This window comes from Prionailurus viverrinus, chromosome B4 (assembly GCF_022837055.1).
Source record: "Prionailurus viverrinus isolate Anna chromosome B4, UM_Priviv_1.0, whole genome shotgun sequence".
NCBI lineage: Eukaryota > Metazoa > Chordata > Mammalia > Carnivora > Felidae > Prionailurus > Prionailurus viverrinus.
The window spans coordinates 120,894,797-120,914,858 of NC_062567.1; positions in this window are offsets into that span (position 1 = coordinate 120,894,797).

The following is a 20,062-nucleotide window of genomic DNA, read 5'->3' on the forward strand; positions in this document are numbered from 1 at the left end:
AGTTCTCTCGGCATGTCTGCTGGTAGATTGCACAAATGGCCCTAATTCTCCACCCTTCCTCCGCAGCGTGACTTTGCCCCATGTCAGGATAGAGTGTGTTTCCCCACCCCTTAATCTGGGCTGGTCATGTGACTCATTTTGCCCACAAGGATGTGGTTAAAGGTAGGAAAGGCTTCCTGTGCCAACTCAAAGCATGATGGATGAGCAGAAATTAGCCTGATGGAGGGGAAATGGACAATAGTGTCCTAAGGCAAAAAAGAGCATGTTATGCTCAATAATGGTCTCTAACATTTATTGGGCGCTCATTATGTGCCAGAAACTGTTCAAAACATTTTCCTTGTATCAACTAATTTAATTCCCCACAACAACTTAATGAGGTAGGTGTAATTATTGCCCTCATTTTATTCAAATTAAGAAAACAAGGCCCAGGGTAGTTAAAAATCTTGGCCAACATCCCACAGATAGTAATTGACAGAGTTGGGATTCAAACCCGAGGCCATTTGGCTTCGGAGCCCATATTCTTTCACCATTATACTGTGGTGCTCTTGAAAAAACTGGAGAAAGATCAGCAAGACAAGAAGAGGTTGTCAAAGGCAAGAACCAAACCTTTGCCAATAGCCTCACAACCAGGGTCCAGTGTCCATTCTTGTGCTCTTCAGTTTATTCTCGTTAGAGCCGCCAGAAGGATCCTTTGAAAAGTTAAATCAGATCCTGTTTTCCTCACTAAAACCCTTCCAATTGCATCCCATTGCACTTATCTAAAAAATCAAAATTTCTTATCACAGTCACAAAGCCTTACACAATCTAGCCCCCTCTCATCTCTCTGCCCACATACCTTGCTACTCTCCATCTTTTCAACTCAATTCCAGCTTCTTGACCACTCCAAACTTGTTCCCACCCAGGTTCCATGACTTTGCTGGTGCCTGTCCTTTAGAATGTTATTTCTCTAGACCTTGGTATCGGCTCAACCTCTTGTCTCCTCCAGGCTCTCTGCCCCCCCCCCCCGAGAGGTCTTCTTGAATCATTTCCTCTAAAATGGCATCTCTTAAAAATATAAATAAATAAATAAATAAATAAATAAATAAATAAATAAAATGGCGTCTCTTATTTCTATTGCTTTCATTCTTTTCTTCACAGGACTTACCAGTTCCTGAAATTATGTTATGAAATATTTATTTGTTTGCTTGTCTGTAGTCTGGCTGTCCCACCAGAATGTACATTCTGTAAAGTAGGATCCTTAGTGTTGTTTATTGCCTAGACCAATGCTGCCATATAAAAAACACTCAATACATTCTACAAATTATCCCAGAGCCCTGATGTTGCTTAAGATGGCAAAACTCTCTAAAATTTGGAACACTAGGCAACACAAGTATGCTCAAAGCAGGACAGGTAGGAGTGTAAGAAATGGCTAAAGAAGCGGTCCTCAAACTCCAGGGAACAACAATGCACTTTAGTGTCAAAATCTCTAACGTGGGAAGCTCCTAGATGAATCTAATTCAGGTGATATGTGGATAAGGTTGTCAGATTTAGCAAATAACCCATAGGATGCCTAGTTAACGGATAAGCAATGTTTTGCAGGGGTCATGCTTATACTAAAAATTAATCTGGAGGATAAACTGAGTGTCCTATATTCTACCTGAAAACATTATGTGTCACACTTAGAGAAAAACCCTGTGGTAAAGGAAGTGATGATATTCAGTCTGGAGAAAATAATTTTGATTGAGAAAGAGATATGATTCGCAGGGATGCTCAAATATCTGAAGAGAAAAAGATCTTTAGTCTCTGTGACTCTGGAGGATAGAACTAAGACCAGATGTTGAAGCCATCTTTTCAGTAAGTACAGGTGGGCAATGGTGGAACGGGTTGCCTCTCATGGCAGTGGTTTTCCACCTCCAGGCGTGTGCAAGCCATACTGTTGAAAGACTTGAATGAATGTTGATAAAAGGAGTCTGTTCTGGGTGAGTGTGGATTGGTTCCAAAGCCTGCTCCAACAGTAAGAATTCAGTAGGCCAGAAGGGATGAGACCAGACAGACTTCCTCTGTATTAGACGGGACTCCATTCATTGAAAGTAACCAAAATCCAACACAAATGGGCTTAAGCAAAAAACTGGGTTTGTTATTTTGCACTGAAAAAAAAAAAAAGGACATTCTTGATTCAGGAATGAGTGAATTCAGGAGTATAGGAATTATGTCATCAGGATTCAGATCCATGTCTCAGCACTATTTTTCCCTGCATTGGCTTCCTTCTCAGGCAATCTCCTCTTTCATGGTGATAAAATGATCACCTGTGTTCCAGGCCAACATCCTAGCATGTCAGCAATCTAATCAGGAGAAAAGGATTCTTCTTCTTAGTAATTTCAGCAAAATTGCAAGGACATCATCTCATGGCCTGTTTTGGGTCAGATGCCAACCCTCAAACCAATATTACTGTGCCCAGGAGAATCAAGTGCTCTAATGAGACTCTTGAGGTCATGTGCTCATGAAATTGGGAGTAGGGTCAGCCCCACCCAAATTATAGGGACTGAAAGTGGGGGAGAAGGGTGATGTTACCAGAAAAAAAAGGGTATTGGATGCTGGGCAGATAAAATACCAGAGAGTCCCATATTTCAAGTTCAGTCTACATCGGTGATATTAATAGCATGACACATGCTAACACCCTTTTATTAAAGTCATCCTGCTCCAGCTATGCCTTCACAATTTCAACAAGTTCTTCCTTCACACTAGGAAGATGCATCTCCCCACCTCCCCAAATCGGCCCCCTTCCCACTGTTCAGTTCCACTGAGTGAAAACAGTTCTTGAACAGGAAACATTTCAATTCTTTAGAAAGACAACCTTTCTAATAAATACAGGTGGATGATGGTGGTATAGGTTGCCTCTAAGGGCAGTGGTTTCCCACCTCCGGGGTTGTGCAAGTCATAGAGGAAGGCAGCCTGTTCTAGGTGAGGGTGGGTCAATTTCACAGACCAGTCCAACACTAGGAACTCAGTACCTTAGAAGGAGAGAGAGAGAGAGAGATGGACCTCCTTTGTATTTCTTGAAAGTTTCTGAATTGAAAATGATTGTTGAGCATCTAGTATGTCCCCGCTACTGTGTCCCCAAACCGGGAAGACAAAAGTACCTAAAGCATGGTTCATGTACTTCAGACTATCCTGACCTAGTGAGGGAGAGAAAACAAAATGCAGAGATGATAAAATGATGTGATGAGTATAGTGAGGCAGATATACATTCAAGGCTATGGCAGCACAGGAGATGGTACTTAACACAAGGGGGCCACATGGAGGGCTCTCATCTCTATGCTTTTCATAATGCAGGGGCCATATGTTTGTGTGCGAGGATTTGCAACATCTTGTAGTTCGTCACCTTGCCATTTCAGTGGTTACTAAGATAGTCCAAAAGAGACTAAATGATGAGCCATCGCATCGCTCTTTATAAAACATAAAGGCTTTTAGTTTGATAATAAAAGCATACATATTCATTGTACAAAATTTGGCAAATAAAGAAAAGACATGGGAAAAGGGGAAAAATACATAACCACTATTAGCACTCTTATGCTATTTTTATCCAATCTTCCTCCTTTCTCTGTCTAAAAATAGACCATTGTAATATACATGTATTAATGTGGTATATATAAAATGTATAATGGATGTGTATGTCCATGGAGATATATATGACACCAATAGTAATATAGATGATTTTATATTCTATTTTTAACTTAACCCTCCATCATTAGACACTTCCAATGCCAATAAATTTCCTTTGAAGACTTTTTTATGACTCTATAATATTGCTGTATGATAATATCACCATTCCTTTTGGACAGTCTTTTTGACAGAAGCAATAAAAAGAAATTGTCAAGTGAAATGACTCATTTTGGCAGGCAAAGACGTCAAATTCAAAACAGACTGAGATTTACAACTCCAAAAAATTTAAGAAAATTGAAGTGCCATAAACTTTAAGAGAGATAAAAATGTCATTGGACTTCCTTTGCTCATTTACCTCTCCAAGTATAGAAGCAGTCATGAAATATAATTAACAAATAACTCTCATGTGATTTCATAATGTCTTCCTTCACATTTAGACCAGCATCAAAGCATTCTTTATTATATTTATAGTGGTGGGTTGGGATGAATATCAGTTACTTTTAATACTCCATTGAAAAGAATTTAATGAGTCAATCTTATTCCAGATGGACCTATATACAGAGGCTGTGGTTCTTGACTTCACAGATGTCCATGTGTGTTAAATATCAGTAATGATTTTCAGATTATCTTATCTTATTTTGTAAATTCAAAAATGAGGAGGTAGTTCCATTGGAGGTAAAGGAATTGCACCCAGGAGGGCACAGGGAGTTCTAATAGGATTAGACCCATTAGTCTCAATAAATCCCTTGGTGTCAAAGTGTGGATAATCTGTAACCATTAACTTTAAACTGATATAGTTGGCTGCTCAGGCCACAACATAGAAACACTATTTGGATCTGAATTTATTTCAGACAGTTGGCCAAGACAAGCATGATTCTGTGGGGAAGGATGAAGGCCATTTGTCCACTGTCACCACTGTTCCCAAATCCTCATCTCCTGCTTTGCAATTGTATTTTTTTGTGATCTTTCTGTGCTCTAACTCCCCGTGGGGCTTTATTTCTCATCACCTGTATTATCTTGAACTACAGGCATCGGTGTCCTTACCTGATTCTTTTGTTTGCAAGGATTATTTATGTCTTCCTTATCTATTTTGTTTCGATGCATCTAAACTTAAGTGTAGGAGGAACTCAATGTCAAGGTCTTACCAGTCCTCTCTCTTTCTCCCTTTTTCAAGGCTGGAAAGATTATCAGCTATAGGGATCACTGTACCCCAAAGCAGGAAAATAGGATTTATGCCTCCTGCCACACTCCTATTTTCTTCTATGCCTGCTCTTGTGTGCAGCAGGCTCACTGGTGCCTCCATTACCCATGCTATAAGCACACCAGGCCAAACTGCCACATTCTCCCACCCGGGTTTACCATTCATTGATCAAACTGAGGCTTTGGTCCTATTCTGGCTCCTGTGTCGATTGCCAATTTGACGGGGAGGGATGAGTGACTGCCTACCTCCAAACCTCTATCACTCCCACTCTATGGAAATACACAAAGGCAGACATGGCTTCAGTGAGAGTGCAGCTTCCTGTACCACACACACACATCACCTCATGGAAAGGCCTTGACCCCATGCCACACTCACTCCTAAAGAGGACTTACAACTTTCAAAGTTCACGTAACAAGGCACTGTTGTCATCTACTACATGCAAGGCATTGTGCTACATGTTGGTCTTAAACCGATAAATAAATGAAGCCCAATCTCTACCCTCTAGAGGCTCCAGCCTAGAGACAGCAAGATAACTAAATAATCACCACATGGTGTGACAAAGGCTGTCATGGAAGCCTGCACCAATAGGATAGAAGCCTCTCATTATAGCCCTGGAATATAGAGTTAGCAGACATTAATATTCCCATTTTACAGATGAGATAACTGAGGCTCAGAAACACTAAACTCCCCAAAGTTAAATGACACAAGATCATTACGCAGAGCTAGAGAAAGCTCTGGCCCACTGCATTTGCACTACAGAATGGTACCTCTGTGGAATCATAGGACTTCATTTATCCTGGAAGGGAAAGGAAGCTAAGATGATTGAGGATGTCATCCATTATTACCTAAGGCCTCTGTCAGATTGCTTCACCCCATGTTGATACTATGATTCTCTGAACCTCTCTTCTAGACCTTATGGCTCATGGGAAATTGCCTAGCATATGATTTCAGGTTCTATTTATCAGTCAGGTTAAGGCTAGGGTATGCTGCAATAACAACCTTCAAGTCTCAGTGCTCCACAGAAAAAAATTTATTCTCGATAATTCACAATTCATGTTCATTAGCAAGTTGGCTTCAGCTCTGCTCCACATCAGTGTCATTCTGGTGTCATATAGAAGGAACAGTGTCTATGTGGGATACTGCTTGTATCATAACACAGGGGAAAGAGGCCGTGGCTCTCACAGCTTCTGCTCAGAAGTGACACACTTCTGTTCATACTTCACTGGAACAATCACATAGCCAATCCTGATGTCAACGAGGCAGAGAAGCATGAACCTCCCACAATTCAGGACAGTAAATGTTTTAAACAACAACCTACTACCTGTATTCAGGACTGTAGGGGTATAACTAAACCTAGCAACAGAAGGCCTGGAGGTGAATATTAGCTTATTCATGACAGATGAACTGAAACAAAACTCTCCTAACCTTAATAATATCACACATAATACAAAAATAACTATTGCCATCTATCTCAGGAACTTGATGTGAGAAGGAGGTGACAATGTGCAAGAAAGTTTCTGGTAAACTATCGAACACACTGCTCTTGTTCTAACATATTGCTTCAATTCATGTTCATATTCATGTTCCTACCAATAGACAAGGAGTTACAAACAGAAACATGTAAGTATGGGGCCCCCGGGTGGCTCAGTGGGTTAAGCATCCGACTTTGGCTCAGGTCATGATCTCGCAGTTCGTGAGTTCCAGTCCCTCGTTGGGCCCTGTGATGGGAGCTTGGAGCTTGGAGCCTGCTTCAGATTCTGTGTCTCCCTCTCTCTGCCCCTTCCCTGCTCATGCTCCCGCTCTCTCTCTCTCTCTCTCAAACATTTTTAAAAAAATTTTTTTTAACGTTTATTTATTTTTGAGACAGAGAGAGACAAAGCATGAACGGGGGAGGGTCAGAGAGAGGGAGACACAGAATCTGAAACAGGCTCCAGGCTCTGAGCTGTCAGCACAGAGCCCGACGCGGGGCTAGAACTCACGGACCACGAGATAATGACCTGAGCCGAAGTCGGCCGCTTAACCGACTGACCCACCCAGGCGCCCCTCTCAAACATTTTTTAAAAAAAGAATAGAAACATGTAAGTTACTTGTTCTGAAAAAAACTAAAAAACCTTAATATCCTCCTAGTTACACTTTCTTTCCGGTATTGTTCTCTTTCTTCCTTTTTCTTTTCTTTTCTTTTCTTTTCTTTTCTTTCCCTTTTCCTTTCCTTTCCTTTCCTTTCCTTTCCTTTCCTTTCCTTCCCTCTCCTTCCCTTTCCTTCCTTCTCTTCTTTCTTTCCTTCTATTTTAAGCTGCTTTACAAGGAAAACCAGACATATCTATTGGCCAAATTTGGCCTGTAGAACCACTGCCATCAACTGTATATTTTTTATGGAAAGAGAATCAGACTAATATATCCAACCCACAGCTTCAAGTAAAGTTCTTTTATTTATTTATTTATTTATTTATTTATTTATTTTGAGAGAGAGAGAAAGAAAGAGAGAGCACAGGCACGCAAGGGGTAGAGAGAGGGAGAGAGAAAGAAATGAAAGCAGACTCCACACTGTCAGAGCAGAGCCCGATGTGGGGCTCAGTCTTACAAACCGTGAGATCATGACCTGAGTCAAAATTAAGAGTCAGATGCTTAACTGACTGAGCCACCCAGGCATCCCCTCAACAGTTCTAACTTTCAGAAAATCCCTTATGACATTCATGATGTTCAAGTCCATTATCAAATAAGTACTATTTACTTTATAAAAAAGTATGGGCAACAACCAAGTATAATATATATAAGACTCACATCTGCTAACTGGTGGGTCTTTGTTAAAAAACAAGCAAATTGTCAACATGTAAGATGTAATATATGTTATATGACATAAGAGTTCATGATAACCCTGATGAAAGCATTAACTACTTCAACAGCAAGGAAGTAATCACTCATTTCTTCATAAAATGTTTGAGCAGTCGTTATATGGAAGGAGACTATGGAAGGCTATTTCTTCTTTATGTGTGGTGGATATACAGCAATTCTCATACAATGTAGAAAGTATGAAGATAAGGTAAGCCCAGGGAGCCAAAGGGGAACATAGGAGGAGCATGTGACCCAGTTCACTGATTGTAAAGGGGTGGAAGCCGTCACATTACAGAGGGAACTGCACTGTGAAAGATGGAAGGCAAGAGATAATGTAGAAGTGAAAAACAGGGCCGTGAGGGGAGCCCAGTATGAGAGTACACCGTGAAGAACAAGGATGCTGAGGAGGTGAGCAGGGCTAAGTCGTGTAGGGTCTTGGCAAATGCGTCACTAGCCTACACATTTAGAATTAAATACATGAGTTGGAGGTAGAGATAGTTCTTGCCCACAAAGGAAGGCAGGTTAAGATACTGTGTAGCAGGATAGGCTATGAGCCATGAAGTCCTATGGAGAGTTAGAATAGACAAGGGTTCTGACTCCCCACAGTGGGGAGTACAGAAAAAGATGCTCAGCATTTGAGATGGGCTCTGGAAAATGGAGAGGATTTCAGTTAATAGAAATTGGGAGGGGAGAATTCTAGGAAAGACATACAGATACAGAAATTAAGAGAATGACAATGAAAGCAATTTGTGCAAAAGGAAGTATAAAGGAGAGGTAAAAGAAGAAAATGAAAAATTGTACCCTGTGGAGAAAGTGTTTATCAAGCTCCTGAGAGCTAGGCTCTGGGCTTGGTACCATATGCAAGCTGGCTCACTTAACTTTCACAATATTACCATTTCACTGATAACAGTACTGAAGCTTTCTTCAAAAGTTACTTTAAGGTCATAAAGCAAGTGGTGACCTCTCTGGCTCATTCACCACACCAATTTATTCTAGACGTAATAAGTCAGAATGGTGAAATCAGTGTTTGGGGCAAATTCCCTGAGCAACGAAGTGTAAGGTGAATTTGAAGTGTGAGATGAAGGACAGTATGGGGAGGTTGCTGACATTTAAGAGTCCTTAACTATCAAAAATCTCTCCCCTCTCCCCGAAAACAAAAGAGCCCAGGACCAGATGGTTTTGGTCCTGGTGAACTCTACCAAACATTTAAAGAAGAATTAATACCAGTATTCAAAATTTTCAAAACAACTTAAGAGGAGGGAACACTTCAAAACTCATTTTTCAAGTCCAGCATACCCTTATACAAAACCAGACAAGGACACTACAAGAAAATGAAATCACAGGCCAATATCCCTGATGAACATAGATGCAAAACCCTCAACGAAGTACTAGCAAACTGAAAGGATCATGAAGCATAGGAAACAAAAGCAAAAATAAACAAAGGAGACTACATTAAACTAAAAGCATCTGCACAGCAAAAGAAACAGTCAACGAAAGGCAATCTATGGAATAATAGAAAATATTTGCAAACCATGTATCCGATAAGGAGTTAACATTTAAAGTATAAAAGGGAATCCATACAACCCAACAGCACTGAAACAAACTGATTAAAAACTGAGCACAGGACCTGAATAATCATTTTTCCAAAGAAGACCTACAAATAGCCAACAGGTGCTCATGAAAAGGTGCTCAGTATTACTAATCGCCAGGGAGATGCAAATCAAAACCACAATGAGATACCATCCTACACCTGTTACAATGCCTATTATCAAAAAGTCGTACGATCACAAACGTTGGCAAGGATGTAGAGACGAGGGAACCCCTCTACGCTGTTGGTGGAAATATAAATTGGTACACTCATGGAAAACAATATACATGTTCTTCAAAAAATTTAAAATAAGATACCATATGGTCCAGCAATCCCTCTTCTGAGTATATTTCCAAAAGATGAAGATGGAGTGAAGATGTCTGAGAAGATACCTGCACTCCGATGCACACTGCAACCTTATTCAGAACAGCTAGGGTACGGATGCGATGTGTGCATCGGTGGATGAATGGATAATGAAAATGGGGTATGTATGTACAACCACCTTCTGTCTTAAAAAGAAGGAAGTCTGTCATCTGCAACAACATGGATACACCTGGCAGTGTGGAGAACATCATGCCGGGTAACATGAGCCAGACACAGAAAGGAAAATAATGCACAATCTCACTCATATGTAGAATCTCAAAAGCTGAACTCATAGAAACAGAGTAGAAAAGTGCTTCCCAGGGGCCCGGGTCGGGGGGTAGAAGAAATGGGGAGACCTTGGTCCAAGGGTACTAACTTTCAATTACAAGATTAAAAGTTCTGGAGATTTCACATACAGCATGGCCACTATAGTGGATAATATTGCATTGCATCCTTGAAATTTGCTACAAGTGTATGATTTAAGTGTCCTCACCACACATACACACACAAAACCACAACTAGATAGATAGATAGATAAATAGATGGATAGATGATAGTTAGATACATAGATACAGAGATAGAAGCTATGTGAAATGATAGCTGTATTAAGTAGCTAGATTTCAGTAATCATTTCACAGTGTATACATATATCAAAACAGCATCTTATACTGTAAGTATATATACATATATATATATATATATATATCTTAAATATATATAATTTTTGTCAACCATACCTCAATAAATCTGGGGGAACAAAGAAGGCCTTAACTGACTTCCCCAACTAAAAAAAGTCACTTGAGTTCTTATATTTGTTTGATTTTCTTTATTTCGTTTTTAATTTCTTTATTTCTTTTTTAATTTCTTTATTTATTTTTGAGAGAGTGCAAGCAGGGGAGAGGCAGAGAGGAGAGACAGAGGATCTGAAGTGGGCTCTGTGCTGATAGCAGCAAGTCTGACGTGGGGCTCGAACTCACGAACCATGAGACTCTGACCTGAGCCAAAGTCAGCCACTCAACCAACTGAGCCACCCAGGTGCCTCCCCTGTTTGATTTTCTAAATAGCACTCATCCCTATCTGAAAATATTTTATGTGCTTATCTTTCTAGTTCACGGAGCCTCCTTAAAGGCAGGACTCTGTGTGGCTGGTTTGTCACTTATCCTCAGTAATGCCTGTCCCATGGTGGGCACTTGTGGTTTGAATTGTGTCCCCAGAAAGCAGATGTTGAAGTCCTAACCACTGGCACCTGGGAATGTGACCTTATTTGAAAAGAGTCTTTAGGGGTCCCTGGGTGGCTCAGTTGGTTAAGTGTCCGACTTTCGATTTCAGGTCATGTCATGATCTCACGGTTTGTGAGTTTAAGCCCCACATTGGGCACAAAGCCAGACTGGGATTCTCTCTCCCACTCTCTCTGACCCTCCCCTGCTTATGCGTGCATGCACACTCTGTCTCACTCTCTCTCTAAAAATAAATTAATTAGCTTAAAAGAAAGGAGTTGGGGCACCTGGGTGGCTCAGTAGGTTAAACATCCAACTTCGGCTCAGGTCATGATCTCGCGGTCTGTGGGTTTGAGCCCCACATGGGGCTCTGTGCTGACAGCTAAGAGTCTGGAGCCTGCTTCATATTCTGTGTCTCCCTCTCTGCCCCTCCCCCTGTTCACACTCTCTCTCTCTCTCTCTCTCTCTCTCTCTCTCTCTCTCTCTCTCTCGAAAATAAATAAACATTAAAAAAAACCACACAACTAAAACAAATGAGTCAGGGAGCCTGGGTGGCTCAGTTGGTTAAGCATCCCACTCTTGGTTTCTGCTCAAGTCATGATCTCATGGGCGTGAGATCAAGCATCACATTGGGCTCTTCACTGACAGCACAGAGCCTGCTTGGGATTCTCTCTCTCCCTCTCTCTCTGCCCCTCCTCCTCTGCTCATGAAAGTACATACTCTCTTGCTCTCTCTCTCAAAATGGATAAATAAAACTTAAAAAAAAAAAGTCTCTAGAGACGTAATCAAGATGTAAATTAAGATGAGCTCACACTGGGGGCGCCTGGGTGGCTCAGTCGGTTAGGCGGCTGACTTCAGTTTGGGTCATGATCTCTCGGTCTGTGAGTTCGAGCCCCACGTCGGGCTCTGTGCTGACGGCTTGGAGCCTGGAGCCTGTTTCGGATTCTGTGTCTCCGTCTCTCTAACCCTCCCCGTTCATGCTCTGTCTCTGTCTCAAAAATAAATAAAACGTTAAAAAAAAATTAAAAAAAAAAAAAGATGAGCTCACACTGAAATAGGGAGGGCCTTTAATTTACAATGACCAGTGTCCTTCTAAGACAGGGAGAAGAGACCCAGAGACACACAGACAGAAGGTGATTTGATGACAGAGGAAGATTAGAGCCACTCACCTGCAAATAAAGGAATGAACACCTAGGACTGCTAGAGAGAACCAGACACCAGAGCCTGATGTGAGCGCAATGCCCTGCGACACCTTGACCTCAAGCTTCCAGCCTCCAGAACTGTGAGGGAATGAACTTGGGTAAGTCACCTGGTTTGGGCTACTTTTTTATGGCAGCCCTAGGAAACGAATACAGCACTTGACAACTGTCTTCGAAATGAATAGGGGCACCTGGGTGGCTCAGTCAGTTAAGCATCCAGGTCTGACTTCTGCTCAGGTCATGATCTCATGGTTTGTGAGTTCAAGCCCCGCATCAGGCTCTATGCTGACAGCTCAGAGCCTGGAGCCTGCTTTGGAATCTATGACTCCTTCTCTCTCTGTCCCTTTCCCGCTCTCTCTCTGTCCCTCAATAAATAAATAAATGTTAAAAATTTTTTGTTTAATTTAAATGAATGAACTGTGAGGTGATACAAGTTGAAAGAATTGAGAGTTGAATGCGGGAATGGATGGAAAGAATGGGAAGGAGGTACACTGGAAGCATCAACAGGACTCGTTATGAAGGAACGAGTCTGAGTTTCTGTTTCAAAGTTGAAAAGTCATTCTTGAAAGGATTCACTCCAATTTGGGAAGATTCCCGTTGTGGATCCTCAACTTCAAGAGTTTTAGATCTGTAGGCAATATACCAGAATGGTTAAAAGTAAATCATTGAATGAGACAGGCCTAAGAAAAATCTGGGCTTGGTTTCTTATTGGCTGTGTGACTTTGGGTAGTTATTTGACATCTCTGAGCAGGCCCTGTTGTCTACCAGTGCTTCCTCTTACCTTTAAAAAGCAGACTCTGTTTCAGGAGATCTGGGTAAGAGGCTGCATTTCCAACAAGCTCCTGAGCGGTGATGCCCAAGCTGCTGGTCCTCAGACCATACTTTGAGCAGTGAGGGAGGGGCTAGAAAACATGTTTTTAAGGCAATCTCAAGGATGGATTCAGCAAGCAAAAGAAGCCCGAAATGAAAAATGACCTGGCTGAAAATATGTTAATACTTGAGCGAACTAGAACACTTGGCCAGCAACAGTGCATAAATCCACAATCTATGGCCCACGGACGAAATCTGGCCCAGCCTGCATCCTGCAGATCTCAAATTGCTTACTATCTTGCCCTTCACGGAAAAATTTGCTGACCTTGGATTAAAAGGTCTGCTTCTGCTTTGAGAATCAAATAGTCAGGAAGCCACTCCAAACTGCATAACACGGAGCTTGAAGACAACAAAGAGAGGGATTTCGGATGGCAAGAAACGAAACCATAAAATGCTTGTCTCATTGGGCCACAAAGGAAAAGTACACAAATTCGAGAACAGAGTAATGGCCTTTTGCCCAAACCTTACCGAAGGTTAAAAATAAATTTCGGAAACAGGGAAGAAACGTAAGGAAGAACAAAACCCATTTTTCCTTGTTCAGCTCTAAGCAGGTACACTGTGCTCTCACTGTAAGAACTCAGAACAACTTCCCGGATGAGTTGAAAACCCCCCAGTGTCCTCTTTCCCTATCATCTTGTTGTCTTAGAGCCAAACGTGCCACGCTAGAAATTCAAAATGTTAAAAAGTCAAAAGAAAAAAACAAAAAAAAAAGACCTATAATTCTTCCATTTCAAATCACCAAGTGATTTTGCTCACAACTTGTAAACCACTGTAGTTGACAATCAGGATGTGTCTCTGAGGAATTTGCTTGGGAAGTCAATCTCCAGAATTAAGACCAAGAATAATTCCTCATATTTAGGAGGTAGCAGGGCTATAAGTGAAAATAAGAATAGCAGTAAATACTTTCCTGGGGCCGTAACTTTGCTGCTCTAACCGCAAGTGTCTCTTAATTAAAATTTCAGTTGCTGAGTGAACAATTTTAGGTAAAGCTGTTTTTACGCATGTAAATGCCCAGTTAATCTCTAACTGGCAACATCTTCTCCTTCTCCCGTTTGGTTTGTTTTGGACAATGTAAAATCCAGAAAGCACCCAAGCTGTGCCTGCACCATGTCCACATTACCCCTGGCTTTCCTGCTGCACTCGATCCTCAGGAGAGGAAAAAAAAAAATAGCCCACACTAACTCCTTTCAGGAGGTTTGAGTATCCCGAATCTAAACCAGCTCTTATCTTAACTTGCCTATGTGAGATTTACAAACGGGAAGAGAACAAATAAAGAGTAATTTAAATTTTAATTTAAAAAACCCTCTATTTTCTTATCCCTTATCAAACTGCCAGCATTTTTCCTGCTGACAATGAGCAAGTGTCATTGGCATAGGCCAGACCCTACCCACAACCAAGGAATCTCTTTCATCTAAAACCCTGATCCCTTTAATAAACAAAATACGAAAAGGCAGTCAAAATTACGCTGTGGCTTTATAAAAGAAGGCAGGGAAATCCTCTGAGTACAATCCCCTGCTTGTTATTTTCACATGCCATGTGACTCCAAGTCATTCTGAAGGATAAAGAGACAGGGGCTGCCACCAGATCCCAGCCATGATTTCCCCTCCGTTCCCAGCCCTGGTCCATCTGTTCTCCAGAGGCCACATGAATGGCATATGTCAAGAGAGTCAGAGCTGTGCAAACTGCCCAAAGAAATCACTCGGCCAACTTCCCTTTGCTTCCACGGCTTCAGCAATTGTTGCTGGCCAACCACCATATGGCGAATAATGAGTTTTTCGACCCCACTCAAGAAAAATGTCCGCTTCATTGCCAAGCATTAGCAATATGTGTGTTAATGAACAGTGGGAGCTGAATGCCTATACATTAACAAAAGTTGGGTTTTTTTTTTTTCTTTTCCAGCTTCAAGCTCTGTCTCTTTCACTCTGCTTCCTTTCAAGTAGGTGACAGTCCAGGAGCAAACTGTAATTTTTTTTTTTTAATGAGATGCCACAACCCAATGGGAGAAGCCTAGATTTCAAAACCAAAAATCTTTCTTTTCATTAAATGGCTTTCTACTTTTTAAAAAAGTGACAAATGCAGTCCATATAGATATTGGGACGTCAAAGCCGAGTACCTGCATGCTTTTTGCCCTTGATGCATAAGAGGTTGAATGCCATTAGTGCTGTCTCAAGCAGGATGCACTTTTTGGCCTCTTTAAATAAATGCCTACCTCCTTACTCCAACAGAAAATGCACTTGATGTTCTTTAGCGGGAAGACTTAAGAACCCAGTTAAGATTTCAAGTTCACTACCCCGAGAGTAAAAGCCTGAGTAGGCAGATAATTTCTCTCAAGAGAAAAAGATCTTTGTACAGTCAGAAAATAAACATGCATTTAGTATAGATGCTGCAAGACAAAAATACCTAAGTTTGCACCCATTTTTGCATTTTCTAGGGCAACAACACGGATTTACCCCTGACAAGTTGTTTGTGTTTTTTTTTTCTTTTGCATCTGACTGCTTTCTGACCTTGGCCTTCACATTCTCTGCATGCAAACATTACCAACCCTGAGAAAAAGAAGATAGGCAATTGACATGTTCTCTAATGCAATTCTCAGAGTCTGGCTATAGGTCAGTGGTTCTCAAATATCTTCAGTTTGCAGACCATTGTACCATGGCAGAAGTTCCAAAAGATCCTCCCTCTTATTTGCAGGTAAAAAAAGAAAGGCCTTGCTGGAATAAATCACCAGAGGAGTACTGATTTAATGAGACAGTTGAGAGGAATCTCACAAGCAAACTGTGAATCAGTGCCAGACACAGTGAATGACTACTGTCATTCTCTTTTTATGTTTGTGATGTCTTAGAATAATACCTGCACCCTCTTCTAAACTCTAAACTTATTGGAGACATAGATTGCTTCTTATTGCTCGCTGCTCTATTCTTAGTAGCTAGAGCTCAGTACCAGCTAGATGGTTGGGGTTACGATGGATACGTTTTCAATAAGCAATCGTTGAATAAATACTTTCAATACTTTAAGTCATCTTTTTTTTAATGTTTATTTATTTTTGAGAGAGAGAGGCAGAGCATGAGCAGGGGAGGGGCAGAGAGAGAAAGAGACACAGAATCTGAAGCAGGCTCCAGGTTCTGAGCTGTCAGCACAGAGCCCGAGGCAGGGTTTGAACCCACGAACCATGAGATCATGACCTGAGCTGAAGTCGGACACTTAACTGACTGAGCCACAATACTTTAAATCATCTTGAATATGACACCAGACGAGGCTAGGACCCATGAGCATTTTATAGATCACAGTTGGAACTCTGCCAGTGGGCACGGTAAGTTGATACTGAACATTACATCTATTTAATGGTATCGTCCTTCTGACTGCCACTGGCCTATAATTATAGTCTTCCTGTGTTTCTGCTCTAAAACTCTAATTGTAAAAGAAAAAAAGAAATAAAATAAAAAAACATGCTCTATTTTGGTCAGAGAGCAGCTGGTATAGTGTTTTCTATACATTTTTTTGCCAGAAAATCTAGGGGCAACAGCATAATTTGAAAGTCATATATCTCACACTTCACTCCACACTTCACCTTTGACTAACTCCCTCTTGATTCCTCCAAGCCTCAGTTTCCCTATCTGTTGATAAAATGTGGTAGGAAACAAATAAAATAATACCTCCTTTGTGGCATTTTGTGGATTAAAATGTAAGTGATGCAAACTACTTAGGGCGGTGCTGAACATATAGATTACAAAGCTTGCCTATTTTTGAGTTCACAATCAATGAATTTTTCTCAAAACATCAAATCTGTCTGATCCCAGAGTTTCTTATTTGAAGGAACCGCTAATAAATGCTAACTTGGAACATGAAAGGAGTTTATTATGGGTTTACTCTTATTTTGAGCCAAGCCTCCCCCCCCCACCCCCGTAAGTTATCAACTCATAAAACACTAAAAATGCATCACTGGGGAAAGAAACAGCTTAAAGTAGCCCTCTTCATGGCTCACACAGGGCATTAGAAACAAGCCCCCTTCTGCTTCCATCCTGAAGAGAATTCACAAAAGCTTGGTTAAACAAAGGATTCTCAAATCTCTGGCATCCTACCTTCATCCTGCTGGTGGTCATCAAACCTGGTTCAAAGTTCAGCCCTTGAGGGAAAGTTGGGGTGCTTCGCCAATGAAACTGCTCTTAATGGAAATACTTCTGCTGCATAACCAAAAACGTGATCCTGCTACAGTGAAATGAGCTGGAAACTTATTAAAGCAGAGTTGCTGTTCTGATCGGTCTACAGCCGAGAAAGGTATTCAGGGAGAAACCAAAGCCAAAAGTGTCAAGTCCACTGTAACTGAGAAGATCACTGCTGGCAGACCTCCTCTGTCCTGGTGCTGTCTGCTCCTTTGTGCACAGCTGAAAAGTTTGTTCCGACCCGGCAGCTTAGGAGTCCCTGGTGTAGGGCTGGGGACGAGGGTCTGGGACCATGCAGAGGAGCAGACAGGAACCTGGGAGGGCCAGGGAATTTTAATGTAAGATGTGGTTTCTCCCTTGGACTGTGTCCCCCTAGCTGGGTCTCCTCTAGTAAGCCACACGCACCATGCCCACCCCCCACCAGTCCAAGCCCAGTCTCTTCTTCCCTCTCCATGCTCATGCTACCCAGCCTCCCTAATCCATGGTTAAGTGACTGCTGTGTAAAAATGATTCTCTGGGGGCGCCTGGGTGGCGCAGTCGGTTGGGCGTCCGACTTCAGCCAGGTCGCGATCTCGCGGTCCGTGAGTTCGAGCCCCGCGTCGGGCTCTGGGCTGATGGCTCGGAGCCTGGAGCCTGTTTCCGATTCTGTGTGTCCCCCTCTCTCTCTGCCCCTCCCCCGTTCATGCTCTGTCTCTCTCTGTCCCAAAAATAAATAAAAAATTAAAAAAAAATTAAAAAAAAAAATGATTCTCTGAATATTCCCCTGAGGAAGACTGCCCTGCTTTGAACGAGCTGATTGGGTACATGGGAGGTGACAATCGGGGTTAATACTACAGAGTTTGGAGTGGGTCCCGACCCACATGCGGTGAGCTGACCTGTGCTCTAAGGTCTCCTTGCCCTTCCCAACGTGTGTCTTTACTTGGGCTCACTAGGTTACCCTGGAATTCTTACTCTTACATACTCATGGTCTTGGGGTTAAGATGTTGCCTCTAGAAGTTCTCCATTAGAAAGCCAACATTTTATTTGGAAGGGGATGCTGCATGGGTTCCTTCTCACTCTACTTCATCTCTGTGGACTTGCCATGGTAGCCATGCAAACTTCCTCTGCTTTCCTCAAGCCGAGAACCTCATCACCAGCCTGAGCCTTGCCCCACCCAGTACACTAAGCCTTCTACCATGAACCCCTTTATGGACTTCGTCTGTCTGCCTCTACCCAGCCACTCTTTGTCCTCTCCTCCTTGTCAGGACACAGGTGAGCCTCTACCTGGCCTCTTCCTTTCATCCTCTGCTACCTCTCCCATCACCTCTCCCGACACCTCGACTGTCCCCATTCCTGTTGGAAATCTCCATCTCTTCTGTACCTACAGACAACTCAGATCTTTTAGCTCTGATACTGCTATCTGACCTTTCTTTTTTCCTGTACTACCAAAACTTTTGGGGAAAGGGCGTCCTCTCCATTCCGAATGCCTCCATTTTCTCACCCCCAACTTAGTCCTTAATCTTCTATTTGAATTCTGCCTCCACTCCTGACACTGTTCTCCTGATGTCCATCACCACACCACAGTCCCCCAGCCCAGCAACCACTTCTCTGTCCTCTTCCTTCTTGTCCACCAGGCAGCATTTCACTGCATTTTTTTTTGCAGCATTTTGCCATTTTGTATGTTTCTTGCTTCCACGACTGTCCTTTGTCTTTAGACATTGCCTTCTTTGCTTCACCCTCCATATTTCTGATTTTCTCATTTTCTGTCTACTGGCTCTCCTTCCATCTCTGTCTAACCCTCCACCTGTCTAAAACATAAGCATCTCCTAAAGCAGCACTGTATGAGAACTTTCTGCACAGATGGAAATGTTCTGTCCAATGCAGCAGCCACTAGCCAGATGTGGCTGATAATACAGGACATGTGGTTAGTGCAACTGAAGAACTAAATTTTACATCTTATTTTACTTAAGTTGCATTTAAATTGCTAGATGTTACTAGTGGCTAGTATCTTAAGCAGCACAGCCACAAAGTTCTGTCTCTTCTTTGGTATATCCTTCCTTAGAGACTTTACCCTCTCTTGTATCTGGCCCTATCTCTTCTCTTCAGAGGACAACCATACTCTCTAACAGGACAAAGAAACAGCCCCATGTTTCCTGGTTGCCTTTGAAAATCTATTAACAACTCTCTGACCAACACCTGGAACTCGACATTTCAGATTCTGTGTTTTACTGCTATAGTGGCGCACTTGAAACTGATGTCATCCTGGCAAAGTTCAGAGTAGCGTCTGGCTTCTGTACAGCAAGCTGTTCTAATGAGGACTGAAGCAGTGTTTCCTGGTCACTTGGGATTGCTCTGTTGCATTTAATCTTTAGAATCCTGTCCTTCCAGATTGTAGGGCTTCATAAAGCCCTTTCTCAAGGTAAGAGCTTCTTCACGTGTTTCTATTTTCTTCCAACACTTTACTCCTTTCAGTTTTCAGACCACAGCTTCACCTCGTTGCCTATAGTTCTTGGGTCCCTGGCACGTGTCCAATAACAGAGGTGCTTGGTGGATCCTCTGGCTGATTCTCAGGTCATGAAGGCTGGTGATACATCCATTTGCAGACAGAGAGGTTGGAATGGGAAGCAGGGTGGCAGGAATGGGGACCAGAGAGGCGGACAATGACAGGAGACATTGTGACTAATTGCTCAACACTTTTACCAAATTATTAGCTGAATCCAATTCTGTTAAGCCACCTAGTCTCAGGGCACGAACTTCTGTCTCTTTTACGGTAAAGATTGATATAAAAGCACGTTTTTAATTTTTTTAATGTTTTATGTATTTTTAAGACAGAGAGAGACAGAGCATGAGCAGGGGAGGGGCAGAGAGAGAGGGAGACACAGAATCTGAAGCAGACTCCAGGCTCCGAGGTGTCAGCACAGAGCCCGACGTGGGGCTCGAACTCACAAACCTCAAGATTATGACCTGAGCCGAAGTCGGACGCTTAACCCACTGAGCCACCCAGGCGCCCCAGA